Source organism: Sinocyclocheilus rhinocerous, unplaced genomic scaffold, assembly GCF_001515625.1.
Source record: "Sinocyclocheilus rhinocerous isolate Xijiao unplaced genomic scaffold, SAMN03320098_v1.1 scaffold373, whole genome shotgun sequence".
Classification (NCBI taxonomy): Eukaryota; Metazoa; Chordata; class Actinopteri; order Cypriniformes; family Cyprinidae; genus Sinocyclocheilus; species Sinocyclocheilus rhinocerous.
In genome coordinates this window covers 78,078-91,380 of record NW_015626866.1, presented here as the reverse complement: position 1 = coordinate 91,380, position 13,303 = coordinate 78,078, and the positions used below count along the sequence as shown (strand labels likewise).

The following is a 13,303-nucleotide window of genomic DNA, read 5'->3' as shown; positions in this document are numbered from 1 at the left end:
ATGTGCTATGTGTATTATAACACGCAAATTGATTTCATGTTGAGAAATTACTCATCTGAACATATAAAACCATTTTAATTCCACTTAGGCTAGCTACATTCAAGGCTAAATCCTGCTTGTTACATCAATTTAGATCAGATTAGATTAGATGAGGCTCAAATGAAAGAAATGAATTGGAGTTTAAATCCATTCTCAGTTCAGTTGTGTATAATGCACAGCTGTTCATAGATCATCCTCCAAAATATGCACTGGAATTATGAATCGGCTCATTATGAATCGTACATGTTCGAAAGAGAAGGTTTATTGACTCGGGAACCAGTCGGGACGATTGCGGCCTGATTTCGCTTTCGTTTTCAGTACATAAAGATACATCTTTTCATTAAAGAGACACTGCAGATTATTACAGGAACAACCACCTGTCGCCATGTGGCACTAGTACCCGCAGTAAAAAAACCACCGCCACACCAACAGCGACCAAAAATTGATTGACGCATCTATAGACCACTAAGGTGTCTGCTTATAGCAGTGCAAACCAATGGCAGTGAAGAGGGGGCGGGTTCTAATGTGTTTCTTGATTTAACTTTGTAACGTAATGATCCTATGGTAATGATATTAGTTTACTATTTTAGTCGACAGCTAAAAACAGTTTGAAGGTCTAGCTCAGCGTCAGCTACTAATATCAAGGATTTGTCGAGAATTTCAGGTAAATGATAAATAAATGATGAACGTTATCAAAGACGTAACTTAAAGTGGATTGTCAACAGAGACAGAATATGACACACAGTCTAGATATCCTCTAACATAATGCCTTAAAATTGCACTTAAAGTATGTTTTACATACGCACAATGTGACAGAGAGTTAACATATTTATTTACTCTCACCCACATTTCTCTGTGTCTGTTGAAGGGTCGGTGGAAATGCATTTGTTTTACTTGTCGCTTGTTTTCTGCGTCCTGACTGCATGCCACATGACCACATCCACCTGTGATGAGCTCCTGACTTCAGAAGACGCTGAATTCTGCAAGTAAGACTTCATAATGTTGTCATTCTGTCCTGTGAGAATTTCATTGTGACCAATATCCTATTTTGGTTATTACAATCTCTAGGATAACAGGGTATGTGTACTTGTTACTATAGTACTGAACAATAATTATCTGAGCCAGGCCAAAATGTTTATTGGTTTAATATACTGGACATCCCTGTCTGCTTAGCTACTTAGTCTTTCCCTATACTGTATGTCAGTTCCAATATCCACCAGCATTTTTTTTTTCCTCTAACATTTTTTTTCCCAGTGAATATTCAGTGATTGCAAAATACATAAATTATATCCATAATCTTAAAATAACTTGAACTTTACTTTGGAGACACATCTGTCTAAATCTGTCAAAACAATGCTCTCATTTAAAGTAAATGTGCGCATGTATTTCTTTGCTCCAAGAGGGCTGTCACTATAATAATTATACTGTAAATTGCTATGGGTAAAAGCATCTGGGAAATGACAGCTGCCATTTACTGGTTATATATAATTCTTGGGATTCTGCATTATATTTAACATTGTCTTTATGTACATATGTACTATAATTACATAACAGATGCAAAATCCCCAAAAATAATTTTGACCCATATGCACTGTAAACTATGGGTATTAATGCAAACTTCTTTTTAATATAAAAGTTGCATACTGAATGTAGTAAACAGCTAATATGATTAAAAAGACCCTGAATGCTTGCTTAAAATACTGTAAAAAAAAAAAAAAAAATCACTATAAAAAAATGAACATCATGATTCCTTCAAATCTCTTAAATAGGTATTTTATCCTGCTGGGATTGGTTCGTTAGAATTCCAGTAGGAATCCAATACAAGTGTCTTTTAGCGTTCCTTTAGGAGTTTTGGACTAGGGTTAATTTCCAAACTATATTTCCTTAAATGAACTGATTTCAGAAGTCTGGCTTGTAGGCCGGTGTGGGATGTGTAGGACTCCCTCAGAGCACTGAGTCATGGATGCTTAAGCAGCCGGTCCCACTCAAAACCCACACAGCAAGCCTTACAAATCTAACAACTTACTCACTAGTTCAACTTGCAGTGTAATCATGGGCTATTCACAGTTTATATTAGTGTTTCATGACCTGTCATAGGAAACCATTGAATAATGATGGAGTACTAGGCATTCGTACCTGCATTTGTACTCTTTAGGGGAGAATTAAGGGTGATTTACCCTGATCTGGTTGTTGACAAATGCATGATCGTCCCTCAGAGGATCAGAGAGAAGATCAGTAAGGAGTGGGGAGCACCTCAATTACAGCTGCCAAGTGCTGTTGAGGTAAGAGAAATTCACTCCATAATCTCATTCTGACCTCTTTCTCACTCTATCAACTAGTGTTCAGCGGTTTAGCCTTTAACCTGCGATTAATAATGGTCCTCTGCCAGACTGTGTCATAATATAAACTTGGTGAAGTGTGTGCTAATTTTAGATGTTATAATACATTCTCCTATCCCGGTTTAATATGCACACACAGCTGTAAGGAAGCCATGTGTAGGTTGATTTCCTGACAAGTGGCAAATTCATCCACTGATCTGTATGTTTGAACATCATGCCCAGACTCACACAGCAATACTGGCTCAATGGCAATGACACACTTCAGCTTTGAAGTGTTGAAGTGTGAAGTATTGTGTTTCAGTCAAAATAGAAAGGTCTCTAATGCCAATCAAATGGTTCTTATCCACTCCATCTGCTATTTTAATTACTTAGGAGATTCTTTGAACTGTATTTCAAATCATATTTTGTATTTCATGTCATTCTGGTGTGTTGTTGTTATGTATTGTCTCCAGAAGATGGCGCAAGTGTTCCGTAACTGAGGCATATGTGTGCTGAAATGAATTCAATGTTATAAAGACAAAACTCTTTTTGAGTATGAACATAGAAACAGCATCTTTCCTGAACCTTAATGTTGCCTTAAAGTTTGTCTTCAGCCATAAAGGCATTTACATGAATGTGGTTGATTGTACTCAGAGGTAATCATAGATATTTTTATTATACTTTTTAAATTAAAGTCAGTGCCATATCAGTGCTGCAGTGATTCCATATATATATATATATATATATATATATATATAATTATATACAACATTTTGAACCATAACTCATTATCATTATTAGTTTTTATTAACTCAAAATCAGTATGTGTATGCAGTCTATATGAATCCATTTTCCACATTCCTGATCATATTAAGAAACTGTATTTGTAATGTATATTTGCATCAGCATAATTACAATGGATGGTAATATTTGCATTTGGAACTTTTTGGTTTGTCCCAATATCCTTCTCCACAACTTTAAAATAGCTTTCTTTTGAAATCAATATATTGAAATCAATCATATTTAATCAAACTAATGTAATAGTAATAATAATAAGATGAATGATGATGATGATGATGATGATGGTATGGATCTTTATCTTTAGACATTTACATTTACAACTTTGTTTTTAAGCAAACACGTTCTATTAAAAACAAATTATAATAATTGTTTTCAATTCATATTTAATCAAATATTATTAATATTTTTTAAAGAATTAATATTGTTTAATCAAATAAAAAGGATTTAAAACCCCTCTTTTTACAATGTAAATAATAAATATACTCCGTTTTAGATAAAGTAAGAGACAAAGAGGCCATCAATATGACTGAAGAGCCGTTGGACAGCTGTTATGTCAGGCAAACTTTGTCCGTCTCGCTAGATTGGTGTATTTGAGTTTAGAGCAGCGATGCTGTGCCAATCATTCTGGCAAACTTGAAATAGAATCAACTGTAGTGGAGAAAATCAGCAAAGTACCATGCCGTATCTGTAAATTGGAAAGCCACTTCAATTTTAGGAGCTAGTTTATAAATTCCATAGCTAAGCAGTCTGGCTGGAAGATGATCTATCGCCCTCATGTCTCCCAAACCCCAATTGATGTATGGTCGTATTATCTATTATGCTGTCCTACATGATTCTCTTTTATTGCTGGACTTGGTGTCAGACAGCAAAACGGATTACACGTGCGATCAAATCAATACCAACTTTATTTACCGGCCTTTCAAACGCAATTCCCCCTTTTGTGGATCTGATTCTGATAAAAACATATGGTAGCTGGAGGTCTGCGCTGCGAATTTGTGCAGGCTTTTCGGAGAGCGTACATGTCAGTCTTCGTTCTGCGGTCGCTCTCTCTCCCCCGCCCCCTTGACCCTGCCAGTCGACACTTCATCACCACGGAAATGAGAGGCCAAGTGGCGACGCAGCGGTCACTGGTTGTCGCTTTACCCCTGCGGTGACACCCACCTCATTACCCTGCTGGAGGCATGCTGGGTAATTGAAACAGAGCGAAATGGGCAGCAGTCCAGCACGTCCGCCTCTCAATGGGCTTTCATTACCCAAAACAAAAGCAAAGGGTCATGCTAAACAACAGATTTCCCTCCGTCAGCCCTCAAAGTAATGACTCAACCCTCAGCTTGACTTGAACTTGATTTTCACTCAAGCAACCATAATGCTTTAGTGCTACTGCCATCCAAATGTCTCCAAAAGTCATAACGCTTTCATCAAAGTAATGTGTTTGAGTGAATGTTTTATCATTTGCATACGGTAGGGATAACGGCCTTTGAAATCTCATCGTTTGTTGTGGCGTTGAGGGTGCAAATGTATTAGAGTCTGTCGCATGCACTGTTGTTTACTTCTTCACTCCGCCATTGCATACTAAGAAATTTAGATCTAGCTCTGGCGTTGTCAAGAATATTGTTGACAGTCATTTGAGCACTGTCTAAAGCTCTTGTAATTCAAATTATTTTAATCTCAGGCCATTACGGAGATAATTACATGTTTGTCTGGCACTTTTGGATGCTGTGTCAAAAATAGTTTGTTTACAGTAATGGTTGATGAACTTGGACTGTTTTAGCACATCTTTTTTTTCTTAAAATTGGCAACAGGTTTTATAATGATCTAGCATACCTGTTTTTTTGTGATATTAAAAATGCAGGCTTAAGTCAGGTAGTAAAATACCATTAGATGCTGGCTTTGGTAAAGAGATGAAATTTCTGTCATTATTTACTGAACCTCATGTCATTTCAAACCCGCAAGACTTCTGTTAGTCTTTCAAACACAAATGAAGATATTATTAATAAAACCTAAGTGTCTTTTGGCCCTCCATTGAATGTCAAATAAATCGAATCATTGATGCTTCAGAGAGTGAGATTGTAAAAGAAAAACAGTCATCTCTTCAGAAGACTTGGATTAAACCGCACATTTCATGTGGATTGCAATATCTTTATGAACTTTTTGAAGCATTGAAGTTTTGGTGGATTGGACTGTCAAGTGGAGGGACAGAAATCTCTGACGTTTCATTAAACCATTTTTTATGTTTCAAAGATTATTGACATGAGTAATGACAGGATATTACATTTTTGGGTGAACTGTCCCTTTAAACCAGACGTTATTAGGACTAGTTTAACAGGCATTAATACTAGAGCAAAAATCTCCCCTTTAAAAGGTGAAGTAATCTTGATAGAATAACTTGAACGCCAGTGTGCTTTTAAAATTTATTTACTCTCACACATACAAAAAAGAAAGTTCAACTGGATTTCATAAATGGTCTTTTATAAATGGGATTTGTTATGTACGGAATATTCTTTGGTTTCTCTTGTAATGATACCACATGTTCTCAGTTTGGAGAACAGACTATTGGCAGCATTCTGTGTACCAGCACTTGTGTTGTAACGCTTGTGCCATTTTCCAGACCCACAAATATCCCCGATTCATGTACATCATCAAAATGATTTCTTATCTATGAAAACAAGGCTGTGAGGGATAGAAGTACAGTGCGGTTCAGTGGATTCTATTGTTGTTTAACAACATACTGAATGTTCAGCTGACAAAACATCTTTCCAAAAAAAAAAAATCAGTAGACAAACTGCATAAAACAGTTTTGAATGTTGATAAAAAGTATGTGATGTACAGTATAGTAGGACCTTTATATGGTGCTTTCCATTTTTATAGACTAATAAGTCTGTCCCCCAGAGCCTCATTTTCATGCATATTAAGCTCAATATGGTGTCTGACCAGATTAAGGTCTATACATAATATGGTATGATTTGAGATCTTGGTACTTTTTAAGGTCCATATGAACTGATATAAAAATTTGCTATACTGATAGTCAGTAATTGTTTTTTTAAGTTGTGAGAGATTACCAATGTGCTGGCTAATATTATATATTTATACAGTGAAGTGACGTCTGGCCAAGTTTGGTGTCCCATACTCGGAATTAGTGCTCTGCATTTAACCCATCCAAGTGCACACACACAGCAGTGAACACACACACACCGTGAACACACACCCGGAGCAGTGGGCAGCCACTGGAAACATTTTCCATTATAAAGAACTTTTTGTGCAGTAGAAAGGTTCCATGGATGGTAAAGATTCTTCATGGAACCATCAATGCCAGTCAAGTGTCTGTTACCTGGTATATATATTTGAGTTGGAAATAATCCCCAATGCTATTCCAATATCGACTAATATTAATTATAAGGTTATTGATTTATCACGCATTCTTGCTTAAAAAGCATCTGTGAGGCTGTGTTTGGCATAGAGCAGCCGGTGATCTCCAACATTCTGCATGTTCTTACAGATATCTAGAGTGTAGATGTTTATTTAAACGTCTGCATAATCTTGTATTCTGGATGAACGTGAGATCTGGCACGCGTTATTTGCTGATCGAGAAGTATTTCGCATACTAGGAATTTTCAGAACTTCTCGACTCCATCCCATTTCCCCGAGCTCTTGTCGGGTGGTATTTTAGGATGTGACTTATTCCTCAAAAATCACGTTAACTTTTTTAGGCTGTCGCCCCCCCGCAGCTGTCGAAAGTCTCTTTGGCATAGGAAAGCAGCGCCTGTGGTTCATATGGGAACTTCTACTGTTTTATTCGGTGCTTATGAGAGATGAGCATGAGGTTTCTAAACCATTACAGTGATTAGAAAGCGCCTGGATGTGATCTCCTGAGCTAGCTTACTGCGCCGCTAATATCTCTTTTTCTCTCGCTCTCTCTGTGAGAGTGATTTTGTACGCTGTGCTTAAGACCATGCGTGGGGGCGTCGAGAGAGGATTTCAATGTGAACCATCCCTCCCTACTTCCTGCTTTTTTTGGCTTATTTCGGTGAAGCTCTCTGTTCTTTTCTGTTAGCTGCCTGTAATGACGACAGGGGCGGCATCTTCATCGTTAAGCCTGGCAGTGCCCACGGCTGCTAGTCGTCTCAGCACAGCGCTGCCCACTCACCCACGCTAGCCTTGGCACCAGCGCGCCATAGCAGCGTGCTATCCGACATCCGAAGGTGGGGTTCCTTTCTGGAAGACCCTGAGTGTCTTTCCCAGGGAAAACCCACTCGTCCACCCATGCAGGATTCCTGAAAGGTCTTTTCACTGTTGGGCCTCTTGAAAGATGGAGGAAGAGAGGGGGTTTGGAGTTTGCTTTTTATACTTGCAGTGGGCGAACCGCTTTAAGTTGTCTGTCTTTAAGAGGAAGTGCTGGAGATTCATAGTAAGTCATATAACTGTTGTAAGTGTAGTTTTAAAGTACTACATTTAGTACTTTAGTAATACATTGCATTTTCTGTATCACATTTCAACTGGTTGAAAAAAAACTGTAATTGCACATTTAAAAATAAATGCAATAATTTTAACATTTTTAAATACATTAGCTGAGATTATATATATATATATATATATATATTAGTTTGTTTCATTTCCATATAATTGAACATAAGTTTATCACTGACCTACAGCTCTGGTTATCATCCATACAACATGAGAAACATAACAAAATACAATATTAATAATATGTTATTTTTTTAATGCACAAAATGTGTATGTAATGTACACATTATTATATTTAATTAATTTAAATGTAATATTTTATGGACAATGAATCCACATTTTACTCCATTTCCGTAATGTTCCAAATTCTTAAAAATGAAGCCAGTTAACATGAAGCAGGCTTACAAGATTGAAACTAATTAAAACATGATTGAAAGTCTTAAGTCTTGGTCTTAAATGGACCACCCAAGAAGCTGTTTTAATATAATATCATTTTGTTATATTGAATTACTATATACTATTATTATATTATTTTTTATTATTTTTCTTTTCTCTTTAAAAAGTTTTTTTTAATGAACTAAGCAAAAATTTGTGTTTTAAATAAAGATTTAAAATAATAATAAGTATTATTATTATACATTTAAAATATTAATTAATTAATTAATTAATGTATGTATATAATAAAATAATGAATTAAACTTTTTAGAATAAACTAAGCAAAACTGTCCAGTTCTGTGAAACTGAACTGCAACAAAATTTGACAGCCAGTGTTCAGCATTTGGAGAAGAGCGGCTATGACATTTTTGGTAACTTATTGTTCTACAATCATCATGTGATTTTGGAACGACAGGGTGGTAACAGTTCAAAGCAAATGGTCTGCAGAAGGTGTGACTCAGTTGGATAAATACAATTTAGCCTTATGAATGTGTGATTTCTGCTTCAGATTATTAATTATAATTTTTTTTTCTCAAAAATCTTGCATTTCTGGGTGTGTCCAGTTCTGTGAAACTGAATTGCCATGCACTGGAATGGAGCCAATTTTCAAATTCCCAATTTTGCCAAACCCTGCCGCTAGATGAGATCCACTGCATGAATGAAAGAAGGTCACTGTTATCTGTTTAATAGTAAATCTGCCATAACCAGGTGGGCGTCTCGGGCGTGTAGGATTACAGGCTCTTATTCAGGATAGAAACCAGGTCTCTCCCTTTCTCCCCAGTGGATCTGTTTGTCATGATAACAAGCATATTGCTTTGACACTGGACCTCATTTATACAGTCATCATCAGGTGCTCTTACACAATGCCTATGAATCACACCGGGGATGTGACACTGCCAACATCTGCTGCTACTCTTTACTAGAGGCGAAGGATTGATATGAATATTCAGTTGAATGCTGAGAGAGGCAGTAAGCCACATAATCCTTGTTTCCACACACTCAGATGATTTACATGTTGTATAAGGACTCTCTCAGACTGGATACGTCATGAACGTACAGATTCCATAGTGAGGTTCGGGAAGCGGATCCCGCGGGAAGGGTCAGCGCTGAGATGCTTCTGAACTTTGACCTCATAGACATTATACATCTCCATCTCCACGTCTTTGGCCTTCTCCATGTACTTTAATTCTGTTTCATTCTGTTTCTGTCTTGTTTTACCTTGCTTCATTTTTCTAGATTTTTTAGACTTCTTTAAAATCTGTAAACATTAAAAACCCGTAGTTTTAGGATTATGGCAAATTTAAGAAAAGGGTATGATGTAAAATAAATTCTAGTTCTAGGTTACTAATCACCAGTGTTGGGGTAATGCATTACAAGTAACGCGAGCCTTTATGTATTTAATCCCATTTTATTAACCGATTTGCTGCTGACCTTCAGTGATCCAATTCAACCATACTAATAAGCAAAAATTACACAAACTAACATTTCTTCTTCTTTTTTTATTGCTGAAGAGTGTTGAACTTTCTTCTTCTACTGTACAGACGTGAATTTGCATTTCCTTCAGCCTTCAGACTTTTGGTGTGAAAGGGCTTTTATATTTGCCAAAAATATAACTTTTTATATTAAAAGCAAACAAGCAAGCCCAGCCCAGATTGAAAAAGTAACTCAAAAGTAACGTAACGCATTACTTTCAATAAAAAGTAACTAAGTACCGTAATTCGTTACTTTTTTACTCATTTTATTAACCAATTTGCTGCTGACCTGACCTTCGGCAATTCAACTATACTAATAAGCAAAACTTACACAAGATAAACTAACATTTCTTCTTCTTTTTTTATTGCTGAAGAGTGTTGAACTTTCTTCTTCTGTGTTCTACTGTACAGACATGAATTTGCATTTCCTTCAGCCTTCAGACTTTTGGTGTGAAAGGGCTTTTATATTTGCCAAAAATATAACTTTTTATATTAAAAGCAAACAAGCAAGCCCAGCCCAGATTGAAAAAGTAACTCAAAAGTAACGTAACGCATTACTTTCAATAAAAAGTAACTAAGTACCGTAATTCGTTACTTTTTTAGGAAGTAACGCAATATTGTAATGCATTACTTTTAAAAGTAACTTTCCCCAACACTGCTAATCACATTAGTAATGTTGTGTCATTAATTATGTGACTTGGTCAGATGTTCTTGTTTCAGTTGAAGCACAAGATGCTCCTTGGAGAATATGAACATTAGCTCATCATGATGCTATCAGCGCTAATAAAAGAGCCTCACAGCAATTGAGCTGAAGAAACATGAGCTCTTCTACTGTCCTGCTTCCATCTGCTTCACCAGAGCAGCGTTCGCCTTCATCACCATCACCATCATCATCATCACTACCATCACTATTATCATCATCATCATCACCATCATCACCATCATCATCACCATCAACATCATCATCATCACCATCAACATCATCACTACCATCACTATTATCATCATCATCACCATCAACATCATCATCACCATCATCACCATCACCATCACCATCACCATCATCATCACCATCATCATCATCACCATCATCATCATCATCATCATCATTGTGGAGTTCATTGAGTGCCACTGTCATTAAATCAAAACAGAGGTGTACCAAATAACATTTTATTATTATTATTATTATTATTGTTATTATTATTATTTTAATCAAGTATAAAGTTGTTAGAATCATCAGTATAAAATTATTATACTGATCATAATATTATTAATGTAAAAATCTAATTAGATAGAATCTAAATAGAAGCTTTTTTACATGATAAACACATGATCACAATTTTTCACTGATTTTTCTCAGTTTTTTACTTCTGTTATCGAATTTACACTTTAGGTTGTGTTGCTTGCATTACTTATACACATTTTTATTATTCTTTAGTGTAATATTAGTATCTTTCAGTAGGCTGTTTACTTCAGATAATATATGCAGTGAAAAGTTTGGATTGTTATTCACAGTTTTTAATAATAATAATAATATATATATAAAAAAACATAATGATAATAATAAAAAACTATTTCCTGAGGACCGAATCAGTGTATTAGAATGATACTGAAGACTGGAGTAATGATGCTGAAAATTCAGCTTTGCGTGACAGGAATACATTACATTTTAATTTTTTAAATATATTTTTAATCAAATAAATGCAGCCTTGATGAACATAAAATACTTCCTCCAAAAATATTTTAAAAATGTCATTTTTGCAAACTTCTGAAAGGTAGTGCATAGTTTTTGACTTAGTATATAACAATATTAGGCCACACTTCCAGTTGTATTTTTATTTTACTATATTTACTTATTAGCTCACTGGTTGTTCAAGTTATTTATCTTTCAGTTTTTCCATCAGCTTTCAAACGACTAGTGCACTCTTCTAATTTAAACAATGCATCTTTATTAAGATTCTTCATAATGGCATGCTTCTTCACCTTCATTTAAATATCCGCTTTACATCAAACCTAGACCTCAGCAGAGAGAAAAGACAAACAGAGAGACGTCAGACGAGAAGGTATGGGAGACACATTTGGAAAGATGGAATTACATGGATTTACACCATTAATCTCTAGTTTGTCACTTACAAATCTCATTAAAGTCGAGATTCTACTTTGTGCCTTTTCCCTACATTGACAGATATTTTAAAGTTCAAAGATGCAATAATCCATCAGGCTCGGGAATATGCCTTTGCCGCAGAGGATGCCAGGATAAACATACAGAAATTAAATTTCTATTTATACGAAGCCTGGAAACCGCCGAGCGGTTGCCGGAGAATTGATGCTGCACGGAGCATCGGAGGCCAGGCTCAAGCAGTTAAAGTAATTAGCCTAACACTTGCGTTAACTAGATGCTGGATCATATCTGGCAGAACCGTTGCTGAAATGGGGACAAAATGCCACTCGGCTGCAAGCTGTTTAGAGGGATCTGCCCAATCCCATTTGAGGAGTTCTGCGTGTAAAAGCAAGCCTGTCAGAAATATGTAATGCCATCTCTAATGTGAATTGTGAGCTGATATTGTTGCAGGCTGATGTTGCCGGGTGTCTGTTTGAGTGGGTGTCTCGTTCACTTAGGTGCAAAGACTGTGACATTCCGTTACAGTGCATTTGATGCCCTGCATGCTGTGATGTTACAAAAGGTTGAAGTAATGTTGCCTTTTTGGCTTTTGGGCCTTCTTGACACTTTCGTTTAGAGAGGACAGGAAATGACGCGAGGAAGATGGATCGGGAAATGACGTGAGCCAAATTCGCACCCGCATTAGTGCCGCTCGACGTGCCGGACGACGCGTGCTACCCGCTGGGCCGCGGCTTCGACACGTTACCTTGTTTAATGATCATCGGCGAGCGAATTTAGAACTTCAGTGCTGTTCATAAACTTCTTTTCCCTCAGTACTCCTATAAGAGTTTTCAAGTTTTAAAAAGTTTAGGATTTGCATTCATTTTACAGGAATTAAATGCATGTGTTTCTGAAGATTTGCCGTAATTCTTCCCTACCGCCCACTCCATGCACCTCTGTCCCAGCCCACTGATTCACCTGGTCCTGAAAGAGCCCTGGGGCCTTTTACAAACTTTCACTGTCTCTGTCTTCCCGCCATCCCCCTTTTCTCTTGGCAAAGATATTGTTTCCTCAGATAAACACGAGAGAACAAGAGAAGCTTGGCAGATCCGTAGTTCTGTGGGAACTGTGAGAAAGAAGGGACAGTGTATTTAATGAGCCGTGTGTAATCTTCTTTTCTGTGAGACTGCATTCATATCAAAGTCACTTGCAACTTTCTAACTTTTGCAACTTCTGAAACTTGATTTAACAACATTTGCCTTTTTTGTTTTAGTGTTGTAGGTCCATTTTACTCAATGACACTAGAATGGAGAGAAGTGGAGAAATGGAGCATGATGCAGTCTACGCTTGAACTCAAACTTGAATTTCCTGCATGAGCACCACAGCTCAATGTGTCTGGTGCTTGTGCACTAACTGTTAAGCTTTGTTTTTTGAATCGGTGATTATTCTCATCAGTAATAAGATCAAAGTGTGGACCTTTTTTCAAAGTGTTTAAGAAATGTTTACTTTAAAATGAATTAAAAACTAATTAAAATTAATGAAACCTATTTGCAGAAGTTCCTTTTTACTTCATTCTTTCCTTTACTACTTCCATTACACTTTCTTCATTACTTTCTTTCCCCTTCCTTTCCACTTTCTTCCTTCCTTCTTTCTTTCTTTCCTTCCTTCCTATCTTG

At 36.5% G+C, this 13,303-nt stretch overlaps 1 long non-coding RNA gene across 1 annotated transcript; it reads left to right on the top strand.

Moving 5' to 3' along the window:
- The first annotated feature begins 562 nt into the window (after nucleotides 1-562).
- LOC107718969 (uncharacterized) lies at nucleotides 563-13,094 on the top strand. The gene is made up of 4 exons (XR_001637478.1): nucleotides 563-703; nucleotides 908-1,025; nucleotides 2,195-2,321; nucleotides 12,901-13,094. It is a non-coding gene; the product is annotated as an uncharacterized LOC107718969 (long non-coding RNA).
- Nucleotides 13,095-13,303: the final 209 nt, after the last annotated feature.